Source organism: Dunckerocampus dactyliophorus, chromosome 4 (genome assembly GCF_027744805.1).
Source record: "Dunckerocampus dactyliophorus isolate RoL2022-P2 chromosome 4, RoL_Ddac_1.1, whole genome shotgun sequence".
Lineage (NCBI taxonomy): Eukaryota > Metazoa > Chordata > Actinopteri > Syngnathiformes > Syngnathidae > Dunckerocampus > Dunckerocampus dactyliophorus.
The window spans coordinates 24,911,297-24,921,630 of NC_072822.1; the positions used below are offsets into that span (position 1 = coordinate 24,911,297).

At 45.1% G+C, this 10,334-nt stretch overlaps 1 long non-coding RNA gene across 1 annotated transcript; it reads left to right on the forward strand.

Moving 5' to 3' along the window:
• Positions 1–1,286: 1,286 nt before the first annotated feature.
• Positions 1,287–6,916, forward strand: LOC129180148 (uncharacterized). Its single transcript, XR_008570100.1, has 3 exons — positions 1,287–1,363; positions 5,348–5,739; positions 5,829–6,916. It is a non-coding gene; the product is annotated as an uncharacterized LOC129180148 (long non-coding RNA).
• Positions 6,917–10,334: the final 3,418 nt, after the last annotated feature.

Below are 10,334 nucleotides of genomic sequence, written 5' to 3' on the forward strand. Positions count from 1 at the left end.
AGCCCATGAGATTTATTTTTATTTTTATTTTTATTTTTATTTTTATTTTTATTTTTATTTTTATTTTTATTTTTATTTTTATTTTTATTTTTATTTTTATTTTTGTCGCAGGGGAAGCAGTCTCATTCAGTTTGCCTGGGGCCCTCTCCCAGCTGGGCATGCACCTCACCAGGGAGGCATGCGGGAGGCAGCCGGTGCCCGAGCCACCTCAACAGGCTCCTCTCGATGTGAAGGAGCAACGGTTCTACTCTGAGCCACTCCCGAATGTCCGAGCTTCTCTCCCTATCTCAGGATCTCCCCCCCAGAGACCCACCACCTGCAGGGGCAAGCATAAGGGTCCAGTGCAATGTGTTTTCAGTGGCAGTCGAGGGCAGGCACCTGGGCGACCTGGTCTTCGGCGAGCAAATCTGGTTCTTGGGACATGGATATTTTTAACCCGTACAACCCCCTGTCCTGGGGGCAGCTGTGTTCCTATGGTAACTACTACGGCACGCTTGTATCAACACACACATGCTATACATCCACGTAACCGGAAGAACGTCAACAAAAAGCTCAACCAAATCGAGTTCAGGTGAACTGGAGACAGTCCAAACCACAAGTCCTTAAAACCCAGTAGCATAGAAATGTAAAATATGTAAATAAAAAAGCAAAAAATAATCTACAGTCACCATCAAAATATCACTTTGATACCAAAATCATCCATGTAGCTTGTAGCTATATGCGTCACTCTCCTGAAAGGGGCACCAAAAGCATTAATATAAAGCATGACATCAGTTATTTTCTAACCAATTTGCATATAGTAAAGTAAAGTAAAGTATCACTTTAACATATATCTCTATATCATCGATATCTATCTCTATAAATGGTTTAAACTTACCTTAAATTGTCACAAACATGCTCCAAAATGGTGACGTATGGATGGACCCCGCTTCAAGCTGTGCAAGACTCAACACTATGTGTGTTAACACAGGGGTCCCCAACCACCAGGCTGGGGCCCAATACCAGTCCGTGGGCGGGGCCAAACTGGGCGGAGGAAACCTTTCAGGCAATAATAAAAAAAAAAATACACACACAAAAAAAATACTTTTGTAAATAACTAAATACAATTTTAAGTAAATACATATCAATTTTGGAACTATGGGCCATTATTTTATTCAAAAGAATAATATAGTTTGAAGTTTTTGCATGTTTATGTTGTTTGTTGCGAGTGTCCCACTTTGTTTGACGGTCCTTGAACGCACCATTGTACGTGCGCTAGCCTTCACCCACTCGGCACAGATTGTCAACTATACTGTATTTTTATCGGGGTTTTTTCACTCCATACTTGCTCCCAAATGCTGATACTGTGTGGGAATGCATAAAGGTAAAGTTTGATGACGTTATTGAGCGCTAATGTGTATATTTGAAGTTAATTCATGCTAGCACACTGCCTGTTACCACACACATCAAGCAGCGCCTATAATCTTCTCCTGAAAAACAAACTCCAAGCTTATAGTAGTGGATGGTGGGTCTGTATTCACTTTGTGCTTTTAATTTGATGTTGTTCCTGTCTTAGTTTTACACAATACATACTAAATGAGATAAATTACATCAGAGACACATAAAGACAACCACTCACACTCACATTCACACCTACGGACAATTCAGATGTAATATACCATATTGCATCATTTCATAGTCATCACAAAGAGTATGTAAAGAATAAAGTGTGATGAAAATATGGTAGCTTTTGAACTGATACAATAACAGACTTTAAAACCACCATTTATCAATAAAATAACATACACAATGTTGACAACCTGCCTAAATCAACCAACTCACCAAGTCCTGGTCCACCATGTTGTTCTTAGTATCTTCCCTAAGGATACTTAGACATGGTCACAGGAGGACGGATTTTAAAGAACCAGCAACCTTCAGGTTCGGAAACGACCCCTCTACCAACCGAGGGAAAAGCTCCCTCTAGGGTCGACACAGAACCTACTGTAGATTGTGTGTGTGGACTACTGTCTGCCTCGACTGGTTGGGTTGAGTTGGAGATGAAACTAACCAACGTATTCAACCTGGGAGATTGCAATATTTGGGTTAGGTGCCGAAACAAGTCACAAAAGCTGTCCAATCATGTCCTTACTTTATGCATCCTTATACTACTGTGCAGCCTTTGGTCCAATGACAAAAATACCAACACTAAGCTATGTTTTTTTCAACATGAACGCAGCTTAAAGGATTTTTTGTTCCAAAAAGGGGCCTTGACCAACAAGAGTTATCTTATATTCAAATTAATAGCGTCATCTCATTTCAGCGTCAGCCTGCCTGCATCCTGAGGTGAAAAATCAGGTGGGCTAAGATGGATTGAAGTTGCCTTTGCCGCTGTCACCGGGAAAAACGTACTCACGGCCCGAATACGTGCGTATACATTACATGTGAACGGTTAAGCCAAGGGTGAGGGTGTTTAATATATAGCATGATCAATCAAGGATTATACAGTGGAACCCCCCTAGTGGGACCCCCACTTATGTCCACAACCCGACTATGTCGACCAACTCATCAAATGTTCTTTTTACTACAAGGTGCCCGCTCAAGTAGATGTCGACATACATGGTCGACATAAAATTAGAGAGTCATTTTTATGATAAATGGGTCCGTTTATTTTGTCATGTGTTGTAGTATTGTCAGCTTCATCATTATCGCAAAGCAGCCTGCAACTACTGTCTGGTTACACAGCATTAAAAGCTGTAGAGAAAAAAAAAAGATTATAAAATATATGACAACAGAAAAATCTAAATAGAAATAGGCACAAATAGAGGAAAATGATGTCAAGAAAAAAAATATCCTTTATTATCGCTCATTCTCCTTATGTCTCTGGCCAAAGTCGCAAGTAAATGTACAACCAATAGCTTCGATAGTTACACTGACAAACGCTTATGTCGACATGAGTCGGCCAATCCAAGGGATGTCGATTTAAACGGGTTCCAGTACTCACTACATCGCGGCTCGCCTTTCGTGGATTTTTGTAGTACACATGGAGGAGGAGTGCTCCACCGGCAGCTCGACGGGGGTCTCGCCACGGCCGATTCCGGCGGTGCACCACACGAGCGATGTTTCAGAGGACACCACCATCACGGATTCTTCTGTGGAGGTGCCTATGCAGTTGGGGGGTTGTCGTCTCACGTCCACCGAAAGGTCACGCCGTCGCTGCTTCAACCTGTGCCTCTACTGCGGTGCGCCGGACCACCTGTTAGTCAAGTGCCCAGCTCGACCGGCTCCCGTCCCCCAAGGAGGTGTACTCCTTGGATGGATGCCACCGCTGTACCCGAGACCACCAATTCTTTACGTCCCGCCAAAAAGATTGAATTGTCTAAGGTACCTGTTGAGTATCACGATCTAGCCCAAGTTTTTTGTAAAGATCAGGCGCAGACTCTTCCTCCTCACCAGTCGTATGATTGCGCTATAAAACTTCTTCCTGATGCGCCTCTCTCCAATGCACGGTTATATAATGTGTCCGGACCCGAGCAGCAAACTCTGAAGGAGTACTTTCCAGCCTCGCTCGCTGCAGGTCTTATCCGTCCGTCTTCCTCATCTCTCGGCGCTGTTTTTTTTTTTTGTCGAAAAGAAAGACAAGACATTACACCCATGTATTAATTACCGTGGCTTAAACGAGGTCACCGTGAAGAACCGCTCTCGACTCCTGCTTATGGATTGAGCCTCTTCTGTCTTGCATTCCGCTCAAGTTTTTACCAAACTGGATCTCCGCAATGCCTACCACTTAGTGTGCATCTGGGATGGGGATGAGTGGAAGACTGCTTTTAACATGCCCCTGGGGCATTTTGAGTACCTGGTCATGCCTTTTGGTTCAACAAATGCCCCCGCAGTATTTCAAAATCTTATTAATGATGTTTTGAGAGACATGCTTAACCAGTTTTGTTTTGTCTACTTAGACGATATATAAATTTTTTCCCGTTCCTGACTGGAACATGTGCAACACATGAGGCGTGTTCTTCAGCGCCTACTTGAGAATTGGCTATTTGTGAAAGCTGAAAAATGTGAATTTCACGCTTCTTCTGTTTCATTCTTGGGCTATATTGTGGAGCCGATCCCTCTAGAATCCAAGCGGTGGTCGACTGGCCCACTCCAACATCAAAGAAGCACTTGCACAGGTTCCTGCGATTTTCTAATGTCTTTAGGAAGTTCATTTGTAATTATAGCACCAAAGGCTCCACCCATGTGCATTTTTCTCGCGTCGCCTCACCTCAGCAAAGGGTAATTATGACGTGGCAAACAGGGAGGTGCTGGCCATCGTTCTTGCGCTGAGGGAGTGGAGGCATTGGCTGGAGGGCGCGGACATGCCTTTGTCGTACTTACCAACCACAAAAACCTGGCATATATCAAGTTGGCCCAAAGACTCAACTCCTGCCAAGCTCGCTGGGTGCTGTTCTTAACACACTTTAATTTCTCAATCACCTACAGACCTGGCTCCCGCAAGCAGAAGCCCAATGCGTTAGCCAGAGTCTTAGGACCCGCTGAAGTGGACAAAACCCCGGAAACCATAGTACCTGTGTTGGGAGAGCTCCAATGGGAGGTGGAGAGAAGGGTGATTGAAGTGGTGGCCGCAGCCGAATCACCAGAAGGCTGCCCGGACGACAAACTCTTCGTTCCAGCGGACCTGAGGACTGATGTTTTGCAATGGGGCCAATCCTCTAAATTAGCCTGCCATCCTGGAGTCAGACGCACCCAAATCATGGTTGCACAGAGGTTCTGGTGGCCCTACATGGCAGCCGACGTTAAGGAGTTTGTGGCGGCCTGCTATGTCTGCTCCCGGAACAAATCAACGCACCGACCACCTGCTGAACTGCTGCAGCCGTTGCCCGTCCCCTCCCCACCATGGTCCCACATTGCGCTGGATTTTGTTACCGGACTTCCTCCATCGCAGGGCACACAGTCATCCTCATGGTGGTGGACCGTTTCTCAAAGATGACCCACTTCATTGCCTTACCAAAGCTTCCGTTGTCATTAGAAACTGTTCGACTCCTAGTGAAACACGTACACGGCATCCCGCTGGACGTGGTCTCCGACCGGGGTCCACATTTCTCATCTCAAGTGTGAAAAGCCTTTTGCAAGGCCTTGGGGGCAACAGGTAGCTTATCTTCTGGGTACCCTCCGCAGTCCAACGGCCAGACAGAGTGGGCCAATCAGGACCTGGAGGCCGCCCTTTGCTGCATCTGTCATGGGCACCCTTCTTCCTGGTCCTCCCACCTCCTTTGGGTGGAGTACGCCCGTAACTCCCTGCAGAGCACGGCTACACATATGTCAACGTTTAAGATTGTATTGACCTCCGTTGTTCTCGTCACAGGAGTCCGAGGTGTCTGTGCCGGCAGTTCATCACCACCTTCGTTGGGCACATTGGGTATGGCGGGAGACCCGGGCTGCACTCTTCAGGACAGCCAAGCGGAACCGCCAGCTTGCTGACCGCTACCGGGTGCCAGCGCCGGACTATCAGCCTGGTCAGGAAGCATGTCTCCACCAGCCGGCTGTGTCCGCCAGTCGAGCCTCCGCCTCCGCCGCGCATGATCAATGGTCAGCCAGCATACACGGTGAAGGCTATTCTCGGCCGAGAAGAAGGGGTAGGGGGCTGCAGTACTTGGTGGACTGGGAGGGATATGGACCTGATGAGCGTTCCTGGGTCGCCCGCTCCTGTATCCTGGACCCATCCCTCATCACAAACTTCCACTCTCTCCATCCCAGGTATGCCGCCAGGGGGCGTCTTATGAGAGGGGGGTACTGTCATGATCTGTGTTGTTGCTCTACTGCCGCCTGCTGTCTGTCTGTTTAAGTGTATGCTGCCTTGCTGAGGCGGAGCTGGCGATACCCGCACCTGCAAGCAATCACCTGATCTGCTCTTAAGCCATGGGAAGCCAACACTCTGGCACCAGATTGTTCTCAGCCCTTCTCCTGCAACCTGCGACAAACCTGCTTCCAGCATTGTGCTTTTGTCTTGCTGTTTCCTACAATGATGTAGTGAGTAGTTTTGTTTAGCATTCTGCCCAGTTGTTTCCTAGCATGTACCGCCAGTTTTCCTGCCTGGTTCTCGGCAGCGTTTTCTGTTCCTTTTTTAGCTTAGCTTAGCTCCTCTTTTAACTTTTTAGTTATTTTTGTTGTTGTACCTTTTTGCTTGTTATCCTCTGTTCTGGACTCTCTTATATTTTTGTATTTTTGCACTTGGATTATTGTTACCTCTAGAAGGACACCTTTTGTTATTAAAGACTCTTTTTGTTTTTTGACCGTTTGTGTGTGATTTCCACTCTGCATTTCGGGGTTCAAACTGCCAACCACGCCAGTGCGTGACATTATAGTGAATGAAATGTGTTTTCAGTGGAAAAAACTCCCTATTTTTGAAGAATGTTTTTCTTTTTTTTTTTTACCAAATATCTGTGACTTTGCTGGGCCCTGAATCCACTGTAATCTCATTGTTTGGCATACTTAGAATGGGTCCTAAATGTAGACCTGCCCTGTTTTTGAGTGTATTCCAGCCATCTAGTGTCAGCGTGATTAATGCTCCATCTTTCTCGTGTGGCACAAGGAAACTAATGGCTTCGTCTGGACCCCATGAAGTGAGGGCATAGACATAGAGAGTGTCAGGAAACAGATTTATTGCAAATGCAGGGGTGCAATCAATGCCACGGCAGGGGCATGTCATGCATTGCTTGCTGAAGCGTCGCCCTTGATCTGCTCATGCTGTTTGTGTGCCGCAGTCAGCAGTTTTGTTGTGGTGGCGGTGCATACTCAATTGAACTGATCTCTGACGATCCTTCAGGCTGAAGCTGGATGTGCTCAGCATTGATATTTCATAATAATGCTGATTTTGGTGACTTAAACATCACCTTACTGTATGCTGACTTCTATGTCACATATACAGCGGTGGGGGGACAACCATGTTTCTGTAACATTCTTTGTTAAACTTTCATTTTCACTTTCAGCATTCCACCTTACTTATTATTAAATGCAGACCTTATTATCCTCCTTTATTGTCTTATTGCCTCCTTTCTCCCCCATCACCCCTCTTCTGTCTTCCACACCCTCACCCTCATTCTCCATTGCTATATATAGACTTCTGCATTGCAGATGTCCCACAGCCCTGCAGAATTGAAAGAGCTGCTAAAGAGCCTCCGACAAATTTTCAATTTAGGTACCCACAATAGTTTTGTGTCATATCACTGGGATGATACAATGCGGCAGGGCAGGACTGTGCATGTGCACTTGGTATGCAGCAAGCATGAGTCCCCCCAGATAAAACCACTGCAGTTATAACCATTGAGTGGGTGTGTATGTACATCCATTTATTGTGGATACTTTACTAGAGAGATATACTTTAGGTACATCATAACTGAAGAAATAGCATTACTCATATTGTGTATACTGTTTTGTGCATTACTTCAATGTATTATAATGCACTGTGACCATTTTGCGCCTTATTTAAAACCTGTCATTGAATACACCGCATTGTCCCATAGTATGTGCCACTTTATTACTGTTATTGAACATGTAGCAGTTCCTCCAGGGTTTCACAGGCTTTTTTGTGTGATTGTTGTGACCTAAAATGCCTGATTTGCCAGCAGCTTTTTTACAAAGTTTCGATGGGTTGACTTATTTTTTTCAATAAAATTGCATCAGCTTGTGATTTTACAAATTTCTTATCAAATAAGTCTTCTTTTAGAATTTCTTCGAGAATTAATTTACAAAGGATTCCTCTCCAAAAGAAAGCGAATGAAAGGTGTTGCAGAAATCCATGTAGTTCAAAGTAATTGACTTCTCAAGGCTAAAAGCAAACAGTGGAATGTCCAAAGATAAGCCCTATTTAAAAAATCAGGGGAAAAATTGCTTTGAAATTTATACAAAAAACTAATGGTGGAGGGAATACTTTGAAGACCTCCTCAATCCCACTGACAGGTCTTCCAGTGAGGAAGCAGTACCTGGGGATTCCATGATGGGCTCGCCTATCTCTGGGGCTGGGGGTTGCCAAGGTGGTCAAAAAGCTCTTTGATGGCAGGGCCCCGGCTGTGGATGAGATCCGCCCGGAGTTCCTTAAGGCCCTGGATGCTGTGGGGTTGACATGACTCTGCAGCATTGCGTGGACATCAGGGGTGGTGCCTTTGGATTGGCAGATCGGGGTGGTGGTCCCCCTATTTAAGAAGGGGGACCGGAAGGTGTGTTCCAATTTATCATGGGATTACATTCCTCAGCCTTCCTGGTAAGGTTCATTAAGGGGTTCTGGAGAGGAGGATCTGCCCGATAATTGAATCTCGGATTCAGGAGGAGCAGTCTGGTTTTCGTCCTGGTCTTGGAACTGTGGACCAAATCTACACCTTTGGCAGCGTCCTTGAGGTTGCCCAACCAGTCCGCTTTGTGGACTTGGAGAAGGCATTCGACCGTGTTCCTTGAGGAATCCTGTGGGGAGTACTCCGGGAGTAAGGGGTACCGGACCACCCTATTCAGTCAGTTCGGTCCCTGTATGACCGGTGTCAGAACTTGGTCCAAATTTCCTGCAATAAGTTGGACTTGTTTCCAGTCAAGGTTGGATTTTGCCATGGCTGCCCTTTGCACAGATTCTGTTCATTACTTTTATGGACAGAATTTCTAGGCACAGCCAGGGCATTAAGGGGTTCTGGTTTGGTGGCTGCAGGATTGGGTCTCTGCTTTTTGCAGATGATATGGTCCTGCTGCCTTCATCGGGCTGTGATCTTCAACTCTCACTGGATTGGTTTGCAGCCGAGTGTGAAGCGGCTGGGATTAGAATCAGTCCATGGTTCTCACTCATCCGGGAGAAACTGGGAGTAGAATCACTGCTCCTCCGCAGTGAGAGGAGTCAGATGAAGTAGCTTGGGCATCTCGTCAGGATGTCTCCCGCACGCCTCCCTGGGAAGGTGTTCGGGGCATGTCCAACCGGGTAGGAGGCCTCAGGGAAGACCCAGGACAAGTTGGAGACACTATATCTCTCAACTGGCCTGGGAATGCCTCGGGATCCACCGGGGGGAGCTGGATGAAGTGGCTGGGGAGAGGGAAGTCTGGGCTTCCCTCCTTAGGCTGTTTTTGGACACTGACCAAAATTTACCAGACCCCTTGGGATCTGGCAGGCTATTTTTTAGATGCAGGAATTTTTCCCAACAATTATGGTAAAAGCTGCAATGTTTTTTTTAGGTGTAGTGATAAGAATGCATGAGAAAGTGAAAGTTACAATAAATGATTGTGATTTTCCCCGTGTGTAATTATAATAGGGAAATTTGTTGAAGAATAACTAATTCAAAAACAAATACAAAGAATAAGAAGACTGAGAAAAGCATCTTATCAACATGGCACACAAAAATGTGTCAGCCACAACGAAGCACACCTGTATACACTTAAAAAGTGTTTGCCGATCGTAAACCTTTGCTTATGTTCCAACACATTACATGTAGTTTACCCTCTGCTTTTATTGAGAGCACTGGGGAACCGCTGAGCGCGATCTAGTGGTGATTTTTGTTGGTAAATGACAAAAGATGAGAGATTATCATCACACGTCCACATCTCTGGCAGTGTGAACAGGGAGGTGAATGCGTGGGTGGGACATGTAGGGACACATTTGATTGGTCAGACAGTTGATGTGTGTCTAGCTCTGTTCTGAGACAAATTTGAAAAAAAATTTAAAAATGATGATGATTGGCCAGGATATGCAGGGGAGGTGCAGGGATTGGACAATTTAGGAGGATATTGTTTTTTTTTAATAATTTTGTTTATTTAATTGTATCTATTTTTATTTTACTTTACTGTATGACTCTATCTTACTTAACTGTAAAATTTATGTGAGCAACTGGATGTTTAAATTTCCCTTGTCATCAATAATTTAAAAGAACAATAATATGCTTTGTCAACAATAGTTTGTGTTTAAGGGGACGTCTGGGGTAAAATTAATTCAACAAATCAAAACTGTATTGCAAAACACTGCCAAATAACTTTAATATGTGGTTTTTGGAATTAGAATATTTTTTGTTGAGTAAACAACTGCAATGACAAATGAAGATAAGAAATAATAGGTCGTCAACAACAGGTCCTGTTAAACTCAAAGTTAGAAATGATAGTTTAAGAAAAAGGTGTATAAACCTGATGCTCTGTGACATTACATCATCTTTTAATGCTTTAATCACCTTCACTACACAAACCAACTCAACACCCTACTCTGATAATATTGAACCGTTGGCTCTGCAGCGTCCACCCCCTTTGCACTTCTCTTGCAACAGCTATTAAGTATTTATAAATGCTGGCTGCTGACACGCACACACACACCCACCCACACGCGCACGCACGGA